Source organism: Salvelinus alpinus, chromosome 2 (genome assembly GCF_045679555.1).
Source record: "Salvelinus alpinus chromosome 2, SLU_Salpinus.1, whole genome shotgun sequence".
Lineage (NCBI taxonomy): Eukaryota > Metazoa > Chordata > Actinopteri > Salmoniformes > Salmonidae > Salvelinus > Salvelinus alpinus.
This window is the reverse complement of record NC_092087.1, coordinates 124,662,617-124,686,461: the sequence shown is the minus strand read 5'-3', so window position 1 is coordinate 124,686,461 and position 23,845 is coordinate 124,662,617. Positions and strand designations below refer to the sequence as shown.

Here is a 23,845-nt window from a genome sequence, read left to right as displayed (position 1 = left end):
CTGAGTGTTGATCCCACACAGGTGTTCCAAAGGGATATATGCTCTAATCTGGAGCAAGCCCTATTAAACCACCTTATCTCAAAACCTGAATATGAATATCTTTGCTGCAAATGTGCCATACGTCCATGCTTATACATTTTACCGAAATTACACAAACCTAAAACACAACAAGGCAACTATCCAGGCAGACCAGTGGTTGCAGGAATAGGCTCAATGCTAGAGCCATTGTCGAACTTTGTAGACTCTTTTATTAAATCTCATGTGCAAGCATTGCCATCATATTGTAATGACCTGACTAGATCATAAAGGAACAATTGTCCAGACAGAGGCTTGAGTTTACGAATTGACGGTTTATTAACCCAACTTTACACCGTGTTACGTTCCTTCTTCCTTATTTTTTCTTCTTGACAATATTTCTCCACTGAGATCGCCTAATTTCAATGGGTTCAATGAGTTTAAAAAAAATGTAACCACCAGAGGGCAGTGTCGCTATTCTGGACTCCAATAGTCTTGCTACTTGGCAGCTCCTGAACACTGTACCTGCTAGCAGTGCTTAGCCTTTTTTTACTGGCGAAAGAAAATAAAAAATAACTGACGAATTACATAATTATTTTGAGTTTCATTACTCACGGAACATTCTTCCCTTCAAGCAATGTCCATTAAAGAAGTGTAATCACCTCGTCGCCACTCTAATATTTGTGTTGTGGAGAAATGACCAGGCAGGAGACGGGAGTACAGTTAGTTTTCGTTTAGTCAAAACCTCTCGAGCTCTACAGTTCCCGGGCACACTAGTGCGCATGTGCATTTCCTATTAGGTGTAGTAACGTAACACTGTCGTAATACATCACTGCTTAGTAACAGCATAGTAACTAATATAAACAGATGTAGATCCCAGATACTACAATCACAATGTGTGGATGAAGCTCATAATTTGGCATTGGAAAAAACACGAGATGAACTGCTACAAAGAAGACCCGCTAAAGTTAAAGAACACTCCGTAATGTTCACAACTACATATACTTTGAATTCGCGAAAAGTGGGAGTTGTGGTCAAGAAACACTGGCATATTTTATCATCGGACCCAGTTTTGCCGGCTGAATTTAAATATCCACCACTTATTGTGTATAGGAGAGGTCGCAATTTACGCGATAAATTGGTTCATGCCAACTGCCAGCCACAAAAGAAAATCAGCCAAGCTCTTTTACGCCCTCTACCAAATGGTAGATATAAATGCAGAGGATGCGCACAGTGCCACAATAGGATAAAGTGTGAATATTTCTGCCACCCACACGCAGGAAAACGGTTCCAAATAAATGACATTATTACGTGTTCCACCACCCATGTTATTTACATGATTAAATGTCCATGTGGGCTCTGTTATGTCGGTAAAACCACCCGCTCTCTCAAACAGAGAATTAGTGAACATAAAAATTCAATCAGGAGAAACGACAGGGATTATCCAGTCGCTGTAAATTTCAATGACCTGAAGCATGACATTTCCACCTATAGATTTTGTGGCATAGAGAAAGTTAAAATATCAGACAGGGGAGGAGATATTAATAATACTCTGAGTAAAAGATAATGTTTTGGGATTTTCACCCTCCAGACATTATTTCCTAAAGGACTTAATGATGAAACGGTTTTTCGTACGATTTACCCACTCACTAATGGAGACTTGCTATGTCCTCATTGAGGTTTTAGAGACGTGTTCAATACACCTTATTTATACACGTTTGTAATGTTTATGAAATGCATATTGTTATATTTGGTAGCACTTATTTGTTTTTCCTTTGCCTCCAACCCCCTTCGATGTGTAGAACGGATGTGGGTGGGGCCAGGTCTACATAAGAGTGTACATTTTAAAAATCACAAAAGCTCTGACGAAGGCCGTGAGGCCGATACGTAAGCTTATTAAATATCGGTGATACTATCAAGAGCAGTGTGCGGTTTCCTTTCTCCTTCAATAGTCTACTGTATAAATTAGACCAAAAGCCCAAAATTCAAAACATACTGTATTTTCAGCAAAGTAAACGTGTTTATCTAATCATAAACCACAATTTAAAACACAGATTTTCAGGCTACACCATAAAACAATAAAATGTATGGTTATTGGTTACGTTGAGCATCAGGCTACTCTATATGGAATTTAAAATAAATATATCAGAAATAAAAGACACGCAAAATACTTAAAATAAACGGTTTATTTTTCAAATAAAAGTTCACAGAGAAAATAGTTTGGTGCCAAAACATAGCCTCTGGTAAGCTATAAATACACATCCTGTATCCCAAAATGGAAAATAAGACATACTATTAGACAGGCAACATATGATGTCTGTTTGGGATCTGAGGTAGGCCTTGTTGTTATATCTGTCTCTGTGTAAATGTGTGTGCGTCCATACGCTTGGTTTGTGTGGATGTGATGTCTAGTATCCTCGCCTGCGACAATCCTCCATCCACAATTCTTTCGCAGTTTTTTTCTTACGGCCAAACACACCCCAGAACCAGCCGCAACCCTTCTTCTTCTCCTCCTTCTTCTTTTTATTATTTTCCTCCTCCATCATTGCCATCCGTCCCTTCATCCAGAAGGGTTCGGGTTCCTGTGAACAAACAGAGTTGGTGAGTGGAAACTACATGCACCTTATTGGGGAGGACGGGCTCATAGTAATGGCTGGAATGGTGTCAATGGAATGGTATCGAACACATCAAACACACGGTTTCCATGTGTTTGATGCCATTCCAGTTACTCCATTCCAAACATAATTATTAGCCCTCCTCCCCTCCTGTAGTGGAAACAAACCTCAGGAAGCCATCACCATCAGCAACCTTTCAATGCTGAAGCTGCAGCTCAGTACGGGACAGACAACATTCAAATTGACTGATGTTATCAATGAGACAATACAGAATACAGTGTAGCTTACCTTCTCAAGTGGGGTGAGGAGTTCCTTCATTCTGTCAGCGCTGGCTTTCTCAATGCGAAGCTCCAGTTTGGTCTTGTCTAGGGGAAATGGAAATGTGACAAGATAGGACATTTGAACGGAAGGGAAGAGTTCAAGTTGTTATTGTCCAACTGGTTAGCTGACTGTGACATGTAGCTGTTTACTCTACATTGGATTTTGTCGTGAAATTGTGAATGAAAGAACATTGTGGAATACAAGTCATTTACAAGAGACTAGGTCTGATTCTGAATGTACCACACCAACAGTAGCAGTGCTCTACCTGTATCATCCGGGGTTCTGGTCTCTCTCTTGACCGGGATGTTGATGCAGTATGGCCGGTCATCACCCTTCTTGGTGTCCTTGGCGAAGGTCAAGGTAGGCCTCAGGTGAGCCATGATCTCTCTGACCATGATATCGCAGACCAGCAGAGACTGTATTTCTGTGTGTAGCTGGGCTTTAACCAATGGCCACTCATGGAAAGTCATGAAGTACTTGCTCTTGATAGAAAATGAGACGTCTTCTAAGAATTTGGCCATCTTCTCCGGCTCATCGTTGAGCTTCCTCAGAGTGCGTAAGAACAGTCTTTGGTTTTGGTATTTCAATGCCTCTTTCTGAACCTGGATATGTATGTGCTCTACCATATCATTGCAAAGTGGGACGTCTTCCCATGAACCGTATTGCTGCATGATTGTACATGAATCTGAGAAGACAGAGTCAAAGACTTTCCTGACAAGAATAACAGGAACAATATCAAGGTTTGTCACCTTTGGTTTGTTCCTCTCGGTCTCCTTCGGAGCCTGTTCTTGCACAGGCTTTCCACAGTCCTTTGTGGTTGACTCGAAAACATCAGTCTGTGGGAACTGCTTCAAAAAGGCAGCCTGACTGACGTCGAGAGCAAGAGGATTATCAGGCATTGTGTTGCTTGATGTTACAACCTCTTCATCGTCGTCCCCAACAAAGTATTTGGGGTCGATCCAGACTACATCTCTGTTAGAGGAACGAGGCAGAGAAACACGACGGATGTATTCCAACTTGATGTGGTCATTCAGGGGGAAAGCCTTCAGGAACAGTGTCAGTTTCCCGACCCGGGACCCGTAGTGATTGTAGATGGTCTTCCTAAGGTCCTCGGGTAGGGCTACTGCAAAGAGTTTGCTCTCCATAGCCTCTTCGCAGCTCCTAGCTATTGGACGCTGTGGGCCGAGGACTTGAAGCGGATAGGTGTCACTGATGCCCTTGTACACCATCAGGATCCCCTCACAGATAGCGCTGGGGATGGTGGAGATGATCACCGTGTCCTTCATGCCAACCAGCTTTTTTATCTTGATTGTCGTGCCAAACTGATGTATCATGGCACTCTGCATGTGCAACACTGTCTGCCTCATGTTGCAGAAGGGGGCGCACAGATTTTCATCCACAGAAATACCTGGAATCTTCCTCAAGATGTTAAAAGCAACGGAGGCCATTTTAACGACCAGTAAGAGCAGAGCCTGTTGGTCAAGCTTTTTAGTACCGCGTCCATTCATTGGATGAAGTTTTAGAATAAACTTCACCACAAAGTCACTGAATAGTTCTCCACTAATGATCAATCTAGCAGGTAGAGGACAGATGTTCACCATATCCTGACTAATACGTCTCTCCTCTTCAATGGCAGCATAAACAACGGGCACTGTCTTAGCAATGCATAGACCTACGAGATGAACAATGTACCTTGTCAAAATGTGTGACCCGATTCCCAGTGCTCTCGCCAGCACAGGTTTTGGGCCTAGCACTTGCTCAAGGTTGTTGATGACAGTCTTAGCCACCTCATAAGCATCAATGGACTGCTGACCGTTCGACAGCTCCTCCTCCTCAGTGACCTCGATCCAGGGAATCGACCACAGAAGAGCTTGGGTGTCGTTGATGATAACAGGTTTCTCCAAATAGACTCCCCCCTGAAAGGCTTGGGGATCTACTTGAAGAAGAACCTGGGTGATGATATGCTTAACGGTGGAACCAAGTACCACAACCTTCTTCGGCATGATCTTGTATGCAGTCTTCATCACGGTCTCAGTGTCTGTGAGGGCCGTTTGGAGTATGGGACATGTGCTAAGGTCAAGAGCCTCAACCTTCTTTGCCTTCACATAGAAGAGAAAGAGAGGCATTGCAATACTTTACTACCTATCACGTCTTGTAGTGTATTTCTTATTACATGTACAGGTTTAGTACTACACTTAGAGAAAAGGTGCTAACTAGAACCTTAAAGGGTTCTTCTGCTGTCTCCATAGGAGAACCCTTTGAAGAACCCTTTTTGGTTGTATGTAGAACCCTTTTTACAGAGGATTGTATATGGATCCGAAAAAGGTTCTACCTGGAACTAAAAAGGGTTATCTTATGGGGACAGCCGAAGAACCCGTTTGGATCCCTTTTTTAATAGTGTAGTATACAACAAAAGTTCACAAATAAAGGATCCAGTCTTACCTTGTCTGCCTGGCTGTCCAGGACCTTTATGACATAAACGTCTGAGGATGAGGGAGGATAGGGGTTCAGGGTTGCCACGAGGACCTCAGCCTTCTCCTCCTGGGCTTCTCCATCTGCCACCTTGTCCAGCAGGCTGTCCATGACCTCCCTGACCTCTTGTGGAATCTCCACCTGGGTCTGGCTGAGGAACTCCACCTGCAGCATCTCATCTGACCTGATCTCAGGTTGGGCCTGTTTCTCTGAGAGAATATCTGCCGTGTCGCCACTCATCAGAGCTGCAGAACCAAGAGGCTCATGGGAAGGAACTGATGGCTTGGCCTTGTCAGTCAGGAGCTGCTGCCCCTCCATGGTTACCTTCAGATGGAAGAGAGGAAGAAGACATTAGTTCAAACTGTTCCTTTGTGAACTAAATGTGCAATAATAGGTAAATAAACAGTCTATGTGGGTGATAGCAATGGTGTACTATAATTTAGGGAATGGAAAAGTATGAGTATACCTCTCCTGGAGACTGGTGACATTGGCTTGGTGACACGCTCAGCTCTCTATGAACTTCCTGCTCAATCTCATGGAGTCTCTGGTGACCCTTCACCTTCAGCATCTGTACACACAGTAGGAGTTTAATATTAGCATTGGAATCACACAGGACATTTTATGGCCATGACAGTGTCATTTTGTTCAGGATATCAGATTTATCATGGATGTGTTCGGCCCAAAACATATTAAATACTAAAGGAAAACATCAAAGTAGATGCTTAAACACATGAGAACTATTGTATACTTAATGGCAAACTTACCTGCTCATCAAGGTAACAATCGACCCAAGAAGACCCTTGGATGGATGTAGAGTCATCCATATTTGCTCCAAGTTATCCAAAGGAGACCAGTAAGCTAGAAAATATTTAAAACTGAACTAAAACTTCAAAACTGTACTAGAACTAAATCCTAAATAAGAACTAAACAATCGAGCAATGCAACCAACACGAGTGGGGTATTATATCAGTCTGAATTCAGAATACATGTGTATAAATATAGAAGTATAGAATGCTCAAATTTAGAACTTTAGAATCTTTGGCAAACATAAGACATTGTGATGTCACAACTAAATGGTTCAAGTGAGCAAAAAAATACCTGCGGCAAGGACAGCGCTAGAAATTGTTCTGGAACAGAAGGGTCTCCATTCTGAAATACCTAGTTGTCACAGTGGGCTATTTTGCGTGATAGAACAGCACTGCAAACGTGAAATATTATCAATAAATTCAATCTTAACCATATGGCAAAATGTAATGTTGTATTACTCCACTGTTTACAAACAAATCATTTACAATGTAAGTACAGTACTGAGACCACATGTTTTAAATATTTATGAAACACAATCATTTCTTTTCAATAAATTGTTTTCTTTCACAAAATAACACTCCCATGCAAATGAATGACAGGTCAATAGTTTTATTCTTATCATACAAAATGATTTCCAACAACCACACAATACAGTAACACATGCTAAATATAACCTTGAATATGAATAGACAACATCAGATACAGTTCAAATATATCACTAGCTGGTAGGGAACTGGTAATAAAACTTGCTGTCTTTATAAATGATATTTGTTTTTATACAGTAAGTAAGGAACCATAAGGAAAACATTTGTCATGGATGACTGGCTAGTAGGAACCAGAGCTATGTCAGTGTTCAGTCCTTCAAGTCCTTCCCAATATTTACTTAGATTTGAAAACATTAGCCGAACATAACACAATGTAAAGCTAACAATAAGTCATGTTAAATCCTTTAAATCATTGAGAACATGTTATGGCCAAAGGCAGTACTAGAACAGTGGCTTGTCTCTGTTATGTTGTTTCACGACTGGGGCCTTCCACTGGGCTCTGTTGAGAAAACAACGCCCCCAGCAGGCAGTCAGTAGCGTTGCCAGCAGAGGGATCCTCTCCTCCCAGACACAACAGCCTGTGGTACCTAGCCTGCGGAACCCAGCACAGCACCCTGGAACGAACACGAACACACGCGCATAGAGATGCACAAACACACACGCAGGCACACACACCGTGTGAGCTATATTAACATGGTACTTACTCTTAAGTATTCTTTAAACAAGTCAAAGATGAAAGAGTGTTGTGAAGCGATCTGAGTGTGACCTTGTACCAGTCGTAGATATCGTCTCTCACGGGGTCAGGATACTTTTGAATCCACTGACCGATTGACCACATCTTGACCATATTGCCTATAGCAACCGTCTCCCCTTTACCCTCTCCATCGCCCCCCTCAGCAGGCTCCTCAGGGACGTCCTCGTAGCACAGGAAGTAGCTGCATGAGAAACACACACACACAGTCACACAGGCAGTCACACAGGCAGTGAGAGATGCCATCTGATCGACTGTTCTTAGGCCCGAATTTCAAAATGCACATTGTCATCGAACATCTCAGTTCAAAAGAGTCCCAAAGTTTTCTTGCCACTAATATTACAATTATCGTTTATTGGCATGTTGTGCCTTACTTTAACCCTTTCTCTACCACCCCCTCTCTCTCACTCACTACTCTGTGTTGGTGGCTCTCTCTTTCCCTGCCACTGGCTTGTCCTCCTCTGGATGTCCCTCCATCTCGCCATCTGTTTCCTGCTGTAGGCTCTCTCTGGGTCTCTCCACATTCCAGCGCATGCGTTTGTACAGGCCAGTGTGGACCCCAGCCAGGTACGGGGCTAGACGTCAGTACCTGTATATGGACAGCCCCACACTGTCTATCTGACACTTGCCAATGTAGAAATGGGAGACACTGGAATGGAGAGAGGGGGAGGAAATGCTGTCAATTAAAGTTGTTGTATTTCTTTCTAAGAATGTGACCATAGAGGACCTGGAAAACATGTCCTCCTGCCAGCGATAGCTCTGCTCAGGATCTCCAGTCCAGAGTCACTCCACTCCTCCTGCCGGGGGTCAGATCAAGTCCAGTGGACGCTACGCGTGACTGGGGAACACTGGGACTGTCTCTTAAATGGCCCCCTATTACCTATATAGCCCACATAGGGCTCTGATTAAAAGTAGTGCACTATGTAGGGAGTAGGGTATATGGTATCATTTCGGACTAGAACTAAGAGATTGCTTTTGAAGGGACTCCATATACCAAGCTCTTTAGAATAAGGGGATTTCAATGGACTATGTAAAAACATCAGACCTGAGTTCATCTTTTGTGGGTACCAGCTTTCTACACAGAGGAGTGTGCAACTGCATGAAAGCTGGAAATTGCATTGACTGGCTGTCCAGGATACAGTACATCTAGATTCTCTAGAGAGGATATATGCTGACTATGTACAAACTGTAGGTCACAGTAGGCAAATAAATCTCCTTCAATGATACAGAAAATTATATACAATTAATTTGCGTTGTTTTTATCTCCTAAATGAAACACGTGATCCCCATTTTTACTTCCACACATTGTATGAGACATACCATGCTTTCAACCCTCCTGTTCCTGTGTTGATTTACAGTTTGTTCCCTATTTGGAAACTTAAGAATGTCAATGTGCAAAGTGCAAGAATGTTACAGAAGTCTTGTATATAATACTGTATATTATTTGAATTTTATTTCAATTGTATTTAAATGTAAGAAGGTACAAAGACCTAGCCTGGGCACCATGTCTTAACAGAAGGGACAAGACTGGTTAGACTGGTACCCAGACTTACAAAGACCTAGTCCAGGTTAATAATTCCCTTCATTCCTTGGAATCACATCATGAATGTACTCCTAAAAACCTCAGACCTGATACGTTTTATTTACGACATAAGATATCCATTCTAATTTACAAGTAATATGTTTGTACAAAGTGTTATATTGTTTTTAAATAAAGAATAATTAAAATATCTTAGCATGGTAATGATTGAGAGAGTTCCGTCATGATCACTTATGAAACGAGGTTGCAAAGTTATAATCCCATGCTGCCCCACTATGATACATCTTGGTCATATCATGTAGACTACTGAATGTAGAGGTGAGCTCTCCTTTCCAAACACCTGCCTGACATTACAGCTATGGTCTTGCTGCGTTTCTGAGCAAGATTGTCAAGAAGTGTTAGAAATGTCCAGGGGTCCAACTAGATTTATTTTTCTTAAGGCCAAACAATTCTCAGAAGCAGCTACAGCATTTCATATTCTACTCTTTGTACCATTTATTCTTGTAAATGATCCGTTTCAGATAGACTATTGATGGAAGCGTTTTTATTTCAAGTATATTTATTCACCAAATGTTCATTGTTGTTAATTAACCAATTCATTTGAATAGTCTACTGTATTTTACAGCCATAGACGACACGATCAAGCAGTCCATTGGGGAATACAGAGACTCTCTACAAGCAACAAAGATCAAGAAATACCAGCGAGACACAGAGGACTACCAGCTCAACCAGGTGTACGCATGGGCAGGCCCAAGGACAGGAGCACGGAGAGGCCGACGGAGGGACGTACCACTGATCGGGGGACACAGATACGCAGCAGCGGGAGGACATGGAAACTTGGACACAGAGGCATCCACCGAGAGCGAATTCCCTACAGACAGTGACTCCAGCTTCCATGGCACACAGTGTTTTTTTAGCCCGGAAGCAACAGAGGGCTCCACGAAAGAAAAGAAACGATGCAGGAGAGGCAAGCGGTCGAAGAGGAGACCAGGAACACAGGCCGTGGACACGGAGCTACAGCATGACGCGGTAATTAACCTCTCCAAAAAAGACCTTACTGACGCGCAAGTCTCAGTCTTATTTAAGGTCCTCTCTTTTGTACCTACATGTACAGATAAACCATTCGATACGAAAGTAGATCTGTTTAAATTCTTTCGCAAGATTAAACTTAAGCATGTGTTTTCGCAAAACACTGATTCGGGAGCTAGTAACACATCAAAGAACTGGTACCCATTTTAAGCCCAAAAGCAAATTCTGTCCCATGGTTAACAACTCCTCGATTAATACCTATTGTAGGTTAGTCGAACAAGAAGCCATGTCAGTATATACGAGACAAACAAACCATATTCAGAAGAATCTCACTAGAACAGAAGGACTGGCACTCAATGAATTAATGAAAGATTCATCTTTGGTTATAAAACCTGCAGACAAGGGGGGTGCTGTGGTTGTTTTAGACTATGAAAAATATAAAGAAGAAATTCAGAGACAACTCAGCAATGAACGTTTCTATAGAAAACTGAGTGTTGATCCCACACAGGTGTTCCAAAGGGATATATGCTCTAATCTGGAGCAAGCCCTATTAAACCACCTTATCTCAAAACCTGAATATGAATACCTTTGCTGCAAATGTGCCATACGTCCATGCTTATACATTTTACCGAAATTACACAAACCTAAAACACAACAAGGCAACTATCCAGGCAGACCAGTGGTTGCAGGAATAGGCTCAATGCTAGAGCCATTGTCGAACTTTGTAGACTCTTTTATTAAATCTCATGTGCAAGCATTGCCATCATATTGTAATGACCTGACTAGATCATAAAGGAACAATTGTCCAGACAGAGGCTTGAGTTTACGAATTGACGGTTTATTAACCCAACTTTACACCGTGTTACGTTCCTTCTTCCTTTTTTTTCCTTCTTGACAATATTTCTCCACTGAGATCTCCTAATTTCAATGGGTTCAATGAGTTAAAAAAAAAAAATAACCACCAGAGTGCGTAAGAACAGTCTTTGGTTCTGGTATTTCAATGCCTCTTTCTGAACCTGGATATGTATGTGCTCTACCATATCATTGCAAAGTGGGACGTCTTCCCATGAACCGTATTGCTGCTTGATTGTACTTGAAACTGCGAAGACAGAGTCAAAGACTTTCCTGACAAGAATAACAGGAACAATATCAAGGTTTATCACCTTTGGTTTGTTCCTCTCGGTCTCCTTCGGAGCCTGTTCTTGCACAGGCTTTCCACAGTCCTTTGTGTGTCACGTTCCTGACCTGTTTTATGTTATTTTTGTATGTGTTTAGTTGGTCAGGGCGTGAGTTGGGGTGGGCATTCTATGTTTTGTGTTTCTATGTTTAGGTCACTTGTAATTAGCCTTATATGGTTCTCAATCAGAGACAGGTGTTTGACGTTTTCCTCTGATTGAGAACCATATATAGGTTGGCTGTTCACACTGTTTGTTGGTGGGTGATTGTCTTCCGTGTCTGTGTCTGTGCACCACACGGGACTGTTTTCGGTTTGTTCGTTATGTAGTCTGTTCTTGTTCATGCGTTCTTCGGGTATATGTAAGTTCGTTTGTTCAGGTCTGTTGACTTCGTTTTGCTATTTTGTAAGTTATTCAAGTGTTCTTCGTGTTTTGTCTTTAATTTAATAAATTCATTATGGCATCATACCTCGCTGCGTATTGGTCCTCCGATCCTTCTCTCCTCTCCTCGTCTGAGGAGGAGGAAGATCTAGAAAACCGTTACAGAATCACCCACCAACAAAGGATCAAGCAACGAGGGAGAAAGAAGCAACAACAAACGCAGGATTACAGGAATTGGGAGGAAATTCTGGACCGAGAAGTACCAGGAGAATATAATCGCCCCAAAGCTGAGCTGGAGGCAGCGAAAGCAGAGAGGCGGCGATTTGAGGAGCAAGCACGGAAACAGAAGGTGGAGAGGCATCTGGGTTATAATTCATGGGAGGAGATCGACAGATGGGCGATCGACCCAAGGAGACTGCCGGAGCCCGCCTGGGATTCAATGGAGCAATGTGCGGAGGGATACCGGAGAATGGAGGCAGCACGACGACGCGGTAGGAAGCCTGTTAGACAAGCCCAAAAATGTATTGGGGGGGGGGCTTAAAGGGAATGTGGCGAAGTCAGGTATGAGACCTGCGCCAACTCCCTGTACTTACCGTGGAGAGCGAGAGTACGGGCAGATACCGTGTTACGCAGTAGAGCGCACGGTGTCTCCTGTACGTGTGCATAGCCCGGTGCGGTACATACCAGCTCCTCGTATCTGCCGGGCTAGATTGAGCATTGAGCCAAATGCCATGAAGCCGGCTCTACATATATGGCCTCCAGTACGTCTCCTTGGGCCGGCTTACATGGCACCAGCCTTGCGCATGGTGTCCCGGTTCGCCTACATAGCCCGGTGCGGGTTATTCCACCTCCCCGCACTGGTCGGGCGATGGGGAGCATACAACCAGGTAAGGTTGGGCAGGCTCGGTGCTCAAGGGAGCCAGTACGCCTGCACGGTCCGGTATTTCCGGCGCCACCTCCCCGCCCCAGCCCAGTACCACCAGTGCCTACACCACGCACCAGGCTTCCAGTGCGTTTTCAGAGCCCTGTTCCTCCTCCACGCACTCTTCCTGTGGTGTGTGTCTCCGGCCCGGTGCCTCCAGTTCCGGCACCACGCACTAAGCCACCTGTGCGTCTCCAGAGCCCTGTACGCACTGTTCCTTCTCCCCGCACTCGCCCTGAGGTGCGTGCCCTCAGCCCGGTACCTCCAGTTCCGGTACCACGCACCAGGCCTATAGTGCGCATCGAGAGTCCAGTGTGCCCTGTTGTTGTTCCCCGCACTAGCCTAAAGGTGCGTGTCCTTAGCCCGGTACCTCCAGTTCCGGCGCCACGCACCAGGCCTATAGTGCGTCTCAGCCGGCCAGAGTCTGCCGTCTGCCAAGCAGCGCCTGAACTGCCCGTCTGCCCAACGGCGCCTGGACTGCCCGTCTGCCAAGCGGCGCCTGAACTGCCCGTCTGCCCAACGCTGTCTGAACTGTCCGTCTGCCAAGCGCCGCATGAACTGCCCGTCTGTATTGAGCCTTCAAAGCCGCCCGTCTGCCATGAGCCTGCAAAGCCGCCCGTCTGCCATGAGCCTACAGAGCCGTCCGCCAGACAGGAGCCGCTAGAGCCTTCCGCCAGACAGGAGCCGCTAGAGCCTTCCGCCAGACAGGAGCCGCTAGAGCCTTCCGCCAGTCCGGATCAGCCAGAGCCTTCCGCCAGACCGGATCAGCCAGAGCCTTCCGCCAGACCGGATCAGCCAGAGCCTTCCGCCAGACCGGATCAGCCAGAGCCTTCCGCCAGACCGGATCAGCCAGAGCCTTCCACCAGACCGGATCCGCCAGAGCCAGCCAGCCAGGATCCGCCAGAGCCAGCCAGCCAGGATCCGCCGTCCCTCAGTCCGGAGCTGCTGTCCCTCAGTCCGGAGCTGCCCCTTAGTCCGGTGCTGCCCCTTAGTCCGGTGCTGCCACTTAGTCCGGTGCTGCCCCTTAATCCAGTGGGGTTAATTTGGAGGGTGGCCATTTGGAGGAGGCTACGAAAGCGGGTAGTGACTATGGTGGGGTGGGAACCACGCCCAGAGCCTGAGCCGCCACCGTGGACAGATGCCCACCCAGACCCTCCCCTAGACTTTTGGTGGTGCGTCCGGAGTTCGCACCTTGAGGGGGGGGTTCTGTCACGTTCCTGACCTGTTTTATGTTATTTTTGTATGTGTTTAGTTGGTCAGGGCGTGAGTTGGGGTGGGCATTCTATGTTTTGTGTTTCTATGTTTAGGTCACTTGTAATTAGCCTTATATGGTTCTCAATCAGAGACAGGTGTTTGACGTTTTCCTCTGATTGAGAACCATATATAGGTTGGCTGTTCACACTGTTTGTTGGTGGGTGATTGTCTTCCGTGTCTGTGTCTGTGCACCACACGGGACTGTTTTCGGTTTGTTCGTTTTATGTAGTCTGTTCTTGATCATGCGTTCTTCGGGTATATGTAAGTTCGTTTGTTCAGGTCTGTTGACTTCGTTTTGTTATTTTGTAAGTTATTCAAGTGTTCTTCGTGTTTTGTCTTTAATTTAATAAATTCATTATGGCATCATACCTCGCTGCGTATTGGTCCTCCGATCCTTCTCTCCTCTCCTCGTCTGAGGAGGAGGAAGATCTAGAAAACCGTTACATTGTGGTTGACACGAAAACATCAGTCTGTGGGAATTCTTTCGCTGTCTTATCTAAGGGCCTCTCTTTTGTACCTACATGTACAGATAAACCATTCGATACGAAAGTAGATCTGTTTAAATTCTTTCGCAAGATTAAACTTAAGCATGTGTTTTCGCAAAACACTGATTCGGGAGCTAGTAACACATCAAAGAACTGGTACCCATTTTAAGCCCAAAAGCAAATTCTGTCCCATGGTTAACAACTCCTCGATTAATACCTATTGTAGGTTAGTCGAACAAGAAGCCATGTCAGTATATACGAGACAAACAAACCATATTCAGAAGAATCTCACAGAACAGAAGAACCGGCACTCAATGAATTAATGAAAGATTCATCTTTGGTTATAAAACCTGCAGACAAGGGGGGTGCTGTGGTTGTTTTAGACTATGAAAAATATAAAGAAGAAATTCAGAGACAACTCAGCAATGAACGTTTCTATAGAAAACTGAGTGTTGATCCCACACAGGTGTTCCAAAGGGATATATGCTCTAATCTGGAGCAAGCCCTATTAAACCACCTTATCTCAAAACCTGAATATGAATATCTTTGCGGCAAATGTGCCATACGTCCATGCTTATACATTTGACCGAAATTACACAAACCTAAAACACAACAAGGCAACTATCCAGGCAGACCAGTGGTTGCAGGAATAGGCTCAATGCTAGAGCCATTGTCGAACTTTGTAGACTCTTTTATTAAATCTCATGTGCAAGCATTGCCATCATATTGTAATGACCTGACTAGATCATAAAGGAACAATTGTCCAGACAGAGGCTTGAGTTTACGAATTGACGGTTTATTAACCCAACTTTACACCGTGTTACGTTCCTTCTTCCTTTTTTTTTCTTCTTGACAATATTTCTCCACTGAGATCGCCTAATTTCAATGGGTTCAATGAGTTAAAAAAAATGTAACCACCAGAGGGCAGTGTCGCTATTCTGGACTCCAATAGTCTTGCTACTTGGCAGCTCCTGAACACTGTACCTGCTAGCAGTGCTTAGCCTTTTTTTACTGGCGAAAGAAAATAAAAAATAACTGACGAATTACATAATTATTTTGAGTTTCATTACTCACGGAACATTCTTCCCTTCAAGCAATGCCCATTAAAGAAGTGTAATCACCTCGTCGCCACTCTAATATTTGTGTTGTGGAGAAATGACCAGGCAGGAGACGGGAGTACAGTTAGTTTTCGTTTAGTCAAAACCTCTCGAGCTCTACAGTTCCCGGGCACACTAGTGCGCATGTGCATTTCCTATTAGGTGTAGTAACGTAACACTGTCGTAATACATCACTGCTTAGTAACAGCATAGTAACTAATATAAACAGATGTAGATCCCAGATACTACAATCACAATGTGTGGATGAAGCTCATAATTTGGCATTGGAAAAAACACGAGATGAACTGCTACAAAGAAGACCCGCTAAAGTTAAAGAACACTCCATAATGTTCACAACTACATATACTTTGAATTCGCGAAAAGTGGGAGTTGTGGTCAAGAAACACTGGCATATTTTATCATCGGACCCAGTTTTGCCGGCTGAATTTAAATATCCACCACTTATTGTGTATAGGAGAGGTCGCAATTTACGCGATAAATTGGTTCATGCCAACTGCCAGCCACAAAAGAAAATCAGCCAAGCTCTTTTACGCCCTCTACCAAATGGTAGATATAAATGCAGAGGATGCGCACAGTGCCACAATATGATAAAGTGTGAATATTTCTGCCACCCACACGCAGGAAAACGGTTCCAAATAAATGACATTATTACGTGTTCCACCACCCATGTTATTTACATGATTAAATGTCCATGTGGGCTCGGTTATGTCGGTAAAACCACCCGCTCTCTCAAACAGAGAATTAGTGAACATAAAAATTCAATCAGGAGAAACGACAGGGATTATCCAGTCGCTGTAAATTTCAATGACCTGAAGCATGACATTTCCACCTATAGATTTTGTGGCATAGAGAAAGTTAAGATATCAGACAGGGGAGGAGATATTAATAATACTCTGAGTAAAAGATAATGTTTTTGGATTTTCACCCTCCAGACATTATTTCCTAAAGGACTTAATGATGAAACGGTTTTTCGTACGATTTACCCACTCACTAATGGAGACTTGCTATGTCCTCATTGAGGTTTTAGAGACGTGTTCAATACACCTTATTTATACACGTTTGTAATGTTTATGAAATGCATATTGTTATATTTGGTAGCACTTATTTGTTTTTCCTTTGCCTCCAACCCCCTTAGATGTGTAGAACGGATGTGGGTGGGGCCAGGTCTACATAAGAGTGTAAATTTTAAAAATCACAAAAGCTCTGACGAAGGCCGTGAGGCCGATACGTAAGCTTATTAAATATCGGTGATACTATCAAGAGCAGTGTGCGGTTTCCTTTCTCCTTCAATAGTCTACTGTATAAATTAGACCAAAAGCCCCAAATTCTAAACATACTGTATTTTCAGCAAAGTAAACGTGTTTATCTAATCATAAACCACAATTTGAAACACAGATTTTCAGGCTACACCATAAAACAATAACATTTATGGTTATTGGTTACGTTGAGCATCAGGCTACTCTATATGGAATTTAAAATAAATATATCAGAAATAAAAGACACGCAAAATACTTAAAATAAACGGTTTATTTTTCAAATAAAAGTTCACAGAGAAAATAGTTTGGTGCCAAAACATAGCCTCTGGTAAGCTATAAATACACATCCTGTATCCCAAAATGGAAAATAAGACATACTATTAGACAGGCAACATATGTCTGTTTGGGATCTGAGGTAGGCCTTGTTGTTATATCTGTCTCTGTGTAAATGTGTGTGCGTCCATACGCTTGGTTTGTGTGGATGTGATGTCTAGTATCCGCGCCTGCGACAATCCTCCATCCACAATTCTTTCGCTGTTTTTTTCTTACGGCCAAACAAACCCCAGAACCAGCCGCAACCCTTCTTCTTCTCCTTCTTCTTCTTTTTATTATTTTCCTCCTCCATCATTGCCATCCGTCCCTTCATCCAGAAGGGTTCGGGTTCCTGTGAACAAACAGAGTTGGTGAGTGGAAACTACAGGCACCTTAATTGGGGAGGACGGGCTCATAGTAATGGCTGGAATGGTGTCAATGGAATGGTATCGAACACATCAAACACACGGTTTCCATGTGTTTGAGGCCATTCCAGTTACTCCATTCCAAACATAATTATTAGCCCTCCTCCCCTCCTGTAGTGGAAACAAACCTCAGGAAGCCATCACCATCAGCAACCTTTCAATGCTGAAGCTGCAGCTCAGTACGGGACAGACAACATTCAAATTGACTGATATTATCAAGGAGACAAAACAGAATACTGTGTAGCTTACCTTCTCAAGTGGGGTGAGGAGTTTCTTCATTCTGTCAGCGCTGGCTTTCTCAATGCGAAGCTCCAGTTTGGTCTTGTCTAGGGGAAATGGAAATGTGACAAGATAGGACATTTGAACGGAAGGGAAGAGTTCAAGTTGTTATTGTCCAACTGGTTAGCTGACTGTGACATGTAGCTGTTTACTCTACATCGGATTTTGTCGTGAAATTGTGAATGACAGAACATTGTGGAATACAAGTCATTTACAAGAGACTAGGCCTGATTCTGAATGTACCACACCAACAGTAGCAGTGCTCTACCTGTATCATCCGGGGTTCTGGTCTCTCTCTTGACCGGGATGTTGATGCAGTATGGCCGGTCATCACCCTTCTTGGTGTCCTTGGCGAAGGTCAAGGTAGGCCTCAGGTGAGCCATGATCTCTCTGACCATGATATCGCAGACCAGCAGAGACTGTATTTCTGGGTGTAGCTGGGCTTTAACCAATGGCCAGTCATTGAAAGTCCTGAAGTACTTGCTCTTGATAGAAAATGAGACGTCTTCTAAGAATTTGGCCATCTTCTCCGGCTCATCGTTGAGCTTCCTCAGAGTGCGTAAGAACAGTCTTTGGTTTTGGTATTTCAATGCCTCTTTCTGAACCTGGATATGTATGTGCTCTACCATATCATTGCAAAGTGGGACGTCTTCCCATGAACCGTATTGCTGCATGATTGTACATGAATCTGCGAAGACAGAGTCAAAGACTTTCCTGACAAGAATAACAGGAACAATATCAAGGTTTGTCACCTTTGGTTTGTTCCTCTCGATCTCCTTCTGAGCCGGTTCTTGCACAGGCTTTCCACAGTCCTTTGTGGTTGACTCGAAAACATCAGTCTGTGGGAACTGCTTCAAAAAGGCAGCCTGACTGACGTCGAGAGCAAGAGGATTATCAGGCATTGTGTTGCTTGATGTTACAACCTCTTCATCGTCGTCCCCAACAAAGTATTTGGGGTCGATCCAGACTACATCTCTGTTAGAGGAACGAGGCAGAGAAACACGACGGATGTATTCCAACTTGATGTGGTCATTCAGGGGGAAAGCCTTCAGGAACAGTGTCAGTTTCCCGACCCGGGACCCGTAGTGATTGTAGATGGTCTTCCTAAGGTCCTCGGGTAGGGCTACTGCAAAGAGTTTGCTCTCCATAGCCTCTTCGCAGCTCCTAGCTATTGGACGCTGTGGGCCGAGGACTTGAAGCGGATAGGTGTCACTGATGCCCTTGTACACCATCAGGATCCCCTCACAGATAGCGCTGGGGATGGTGGAGATGATCACCGTGTCCTTCATGCCAACCAGCTTTTTTATCTTGATTGTCGTGCCAAACTGATGTATCATGGCACTCTGCATGTGCAACACTGTCTGCCTCATGTTGCAGAAGGGGGCGCACAGATTTTCATCCACAGAAATACCTGGAATCTTCCTCAAGATGTTAAAAGCAACGGAGGCCATTTTAACGACCAGTAAGAGCAGAGCCTGTTGGTCAAGCTTTTTAGTACCGCGTCCATTCATTGGATGAAGTTTTAGAATAAACTTCACCACAAAGTCACTGAATAGTTCTCCACTAATGATCAATCTAGCAGGTAGAGGACAGATGTTCACCATATCCTGACTAATACGTCTCTCCTCTTCAATGGCAGCATAAACAACGGGCACTGTCTTAGCAATGCATAGACCTACGAGATGAACAATGTACCTTGTCAAAATGTGTGACCCGATTCCCAGTGCTCTCGCCAGCACAGGTTTTGGGCCTAGCACTTGCTCAAGGTTGTTGATGACAGTCTTAGCCACCTCATAAGCATCAATGGACTGCTGACCGTTCGACAGCTCCTCCTCCTCAGTGACCTCGATCCAGGGAATCGACCACAGAAGAGCTTGGGTGTCGTTGATGATAACAGGTTTCTCCAAATAGACTCCCCCCTGAAAGGCTTGGGGATCTACTTGAAGAAGAACCTGGGTGATGATATGCTTAACGGTGGAACCAAGTACCACAACCTTCTTCGGCATGATCTTGTATACAGTCTTCATCACGGTCTCAGTGTCTGTGAGGGCCGTTTGGAGTATGGGACATGTGCTAAGGTCAAGAGCCTCAACCTTCTTTGCCTTCACATAGAAGAGAAAGAGAGGCATTGCAATACTTTACTACCTATCACGTCTTGTAGTGTATTTCTTATTACATGTACAGGTTTAGTACTACACTTAGAGAAAAGGTGCTAACTAGAACCTAAAAGGGTTCTTCTGCTGTCCCCATAGGAGAACCCTTTGAAGAACCCTTTTTGGTTGTAGGTAGAACCCTTTCTACAGAGGATTGTATATGGAACCGAAAAAGTTTCTACCTGGAACAAAAAGGGTTATCTTATGGGGACAGCCGAAGAACCCGTTTGGATCCCTTTTTTAACATTGTAGTATACAACAAAAGTTCACAAATAAAGGATCCAGTCTTACCTTGTCTGCCTGGCTGTCCAGGACCTTTATGACATAAACGTCTGAGGATGAGGGAGGATAGGGGTTCAGGGTTGCCACGAGGACCTTAGCCTTCTCCTCCTGGGCTTCTCCATCTGCCACCTTGTCCAGCAGGCTGTCCATGACCTCCCTGACCTCTTGTGGAATCTCCACCTGGGTCTGGCTGAGGAACTCCACCTGGAGCATCTCATCTGACCTGATCTCAGGTTGGGCCTGTTTCTCTGAGAGAATATCTGCCGTGTCGCCACTCATCAGAGCTGCAGAACCAAGAGGCTCATGGGAAGGAACTGATGGCTTGGCCTTGTCAGTCAGGAGCTGCTGCCCCTCCATGGTTACCTTCAGATGAAAGAGAGGAAGAAGACATTAGTTCAAACTGTTCCTTTGTGAACTAAATGTGCAATAATAGGTAAATAAACAGTCTATGTGGGTGATAGCAATGGTGTACTATAATTTAGGGAATGGAAAAGTATGAGTATACCTCTCCTGGAGACTGGTGACATTGGCTTGGTGACACGCTCAGCTCTCTATGAACTTCCTGCTCAATCTCATGGAGTCTCTGGTGACCCTTCACCTTCAGCATCTGTACACACAGTAGGAGTTTAATATTAGCATTGGAATCACACAGGACATTTTATGGCCATGACAGTGTCATTTTGTTCAGGATATCAGATTTATCATGGATGTGTTCGGCCCAAAACATATTAAATACTAAAGGAAAACATCAAAGTAGATGCTTAAACACATGAGAACTATTGTATACTTAATGGCAAACTTACCTGCTCATCAAGGTAACAATCGACCCAAGAAGACCCTTGGATGGATGTAGAGTCATCCATATTTGCTCCAAGTTATCCAAAGGAGACCAGTAAGCTAGAAAATATTTATTTATAGAAAACTGAACTAAAACTTCAAAACTGTACTAGAACTAAATCCTAAATAAGAAGTAAACAATCGAGCAATGCAACCAACACGAGTGGGGTATTATAGCAGTCTGAATTCAGAATACATGTGTATAAATATAGAAGTATAGAATGCTCAAATTTAGAACTTTAGAATCTTTGGCAAACATAAGACATTGTGATGTCACAACTAAATGGTTCAAGTGAGCAAAAAAATACCTGCGGCAAGGACAGCGCTAGAAATTGTTCTGGAACAGAAGGGTCTCCATTCTGAAATACCTAGTTGTCACAGTGGGCTATTTTGCGTGATAGAACAGCACTGCAAACGTGAAATATTATCAATAAATTCAATCTTAACCATATGGCAAAATGTAATGTTGTATTACTCCACTGTTTACAAACAAATCATTTACAATGTAAGTACAGTACTGAGACCACATGTTTTAAATATTTATGAAACACAATCATTTCTTTTCAATAAATTGTTTTCTTTCACAAAATAACACTCCCATGCAAATGAATGACAGGTCAATAGTTTTATTCTTATCATACAAAATGATTTCCAACAACCACACAATACAGTAACACATGCTAAATATAACCTTGAATATGAATAGACAACATCAGATACAGTTCAAATATATCACTAGCTGGTAGGGAACTGGTAATAAAACTTGCTGTCTTTATAAATGATATTTGTTTTTATACAGTAAGTAAGGAACCATAAGGAAAACATTTGTCATGGATGACTGGCTAGTAGGAACCAGAGCTATGTCAGTGTTCAGTCCTTCAAGTCCTTCCCAATATTTACTTAGATTTGAAAACATTAGCCGAACATAACACAATGTAAAGCTAACAATAAGTCATGTTAAATCCTTTAAATCATTGAGAACATGTTATGGCCAAAGGCAGTACTAGAACAGTGGCTTGTCTCTGTTATGTTGTTTCACGACTGGGGCCTTCCACTGGGCTCTGTTGAGAAAACGACGCCCCCAGCAGGCAGTCAGTAGCGTTGCCAGCAGAGGGATCCTCTCCTCCCAGACACAACAGCCTGTGGTACCTAGCCTGCGGAACCCAGCACAGCACCCTGGAACGAACACGAACACACACGCATAGAGATGCACAAACACACACGCAGGCACACACACCGTGTGAGCTATATTAACATGGTACTTACTCTTAAGTATTCTTTAAACAAGTCAAAGATGAAAGAGTGTTGTGAAGCGATCTGAGTGTGACCTTGTACCAGTCGTAGATGTCGTCTCTCACGGGGTCAGGATACTTTTGAATCCACTGACCGATTGACCACATCTTGACCATATTGCCTATAGCAACCGTCTCCCCTTTACCCTCTCCATCGCCCCCCTCAGCAGGCTCCTCAGGGACGTCCTCGTAGCACAGGAAGTAGCTGCATGAGAAACACACACACACAGTCACACAGGCAGTCACACAGGCAGTGAGAGATGCCATCTGATCGACTGTTCTTAGGCCCGAATTTCAAAATGCACATTGTCATCGAACATCTCAGTTCAAAAGAGTCCCAAAGTTTTCTTGCCACTAATATTACAATTATCGTTTATTGGCATGTTGTGCCTTACTTTAAAACCCTTTCTCTACCACCCCCCCTCTCTCTCACTCACTACTCTGTGTTGGTGGCTCTCTCTTTCCCTGCCACTGGCTTGTCCTCCTCTGGATGTCCCTCCATCTCGCCATCCGTTTCCTGCTGTAGGCTCTCTCTGGGTCTCTCCACATTCCAGCGCATGCGTTTGTACAGGCCAGTGTGGACCCCAGCCAGGTACGGGGCTAGACGGCAGTACCTGTATATGGACAGCCCCACACTGTCTATCTGACACTTGCCAATGTAGAAATGGGAGACACTGGAATGGAGAGAGGGGGAGGAAATGCTGTCAATTAAAGTTGTTGTATTTCTTTCTAAGAATGTGACCATAGAGGACCTGGAAAACATGTCCTATGCGGTCCTCCTGCCAGCGATAGCTCTGCTCAGGATCTCCAGTCCAGAGTCACTCCACTCCTCCTGCCGGGGGTCAGATCAAGTCCAGTGGACGCTACGCGTGACTGGGGAACACTGGGACTGTCTCTTAAATGGCCCCCTATTACCTATATAGCCCACATAGGGCTCTGATTTAAAGAAGTGCACTATGTAGGGAGTAGGGTATATGGTATCATTTCGGACTAGAACTAAGAGATTGCTTTTGAAGGGACTCCATATACCAAGCTCTTTAGAATAAGGGGATTTCAATGGACTATGTAAAAACATCAGACCTGAGTTCATCTTTTGTGGGTACCAGCTTTCTACACAGAGGAGTGTGCAACTGCATGAAAGCTGGAAATTGCATTGACTGGCTGTCCAGGATACAGTACATCTAGATTCTCTAGAGAGGATATATGCTGACTATGTACAAACTGTAGGTCACAGTAGGCAAATAAATCTCCTTCAATGATACAGAAAATTATATACAATTAATTTGCGTTGTTTTTATCTCCTAAATGAAACACGTGATCCCCATTTTTACTTCCACACATTGTATGAGACATACCATGCTTTCAACCCTCCTGTTCCTGTGTTGATTTACAGTTTGTTCCCTATTTGGAAACTTAAGAATGTCAATGTGCAAAGTGCAAGAATGTTACAGAAGTCTTGTATATAATACTGTATATTATTTGAATTTTATTTCAATTGTATTTAAATGTAAGAAGGTACAAAGACCTAGCCTGGGCACCATGTCTTAACAGAAGGGACAAGACTGGTTAGACTGGTACC

At 43.8% G+C, this 23,845-nt stretch overlaps 2 long non-coding RNA genes across 2 annotated transcripts; both read right to left on the bottom strand.

Annotated features, from left to right (window-relative positions):
- Positions 1-6,823: 6,823 nt before the first annotated feature.
- On the bottom strand, positions 6,824-8,118 carry LOC139551690 (uncharacterized). The gene is made up of 2 exons (XR_011670300.1): positions 7,939-8,118; positions 6,824-7,710 (listed from the first exon to the last, which is right to left on the bottom strand). It is a non-coding gene; the product is annotated as an uncharacterized lncRNA (long non-coding RNA).
- A 13,466-nt stretch (positions 8,119-21,584) lies between these two features.
- Positions 21,585-23,176, bottom strand: LOC139551682 (uncharacterized). The gene is made up of 2 exons (XR_011670299.1): positions 22,704-23,176; positions 21,585-22,471 (listed from the first exon to the last, which is right to left on the bottom strand). It is a non-coding gene; the product is annotated as an uncharacterized lncRNA (long non-coding RNA).
- Positions 23,177-23,845: the final 669 nt, after the last annotated feature.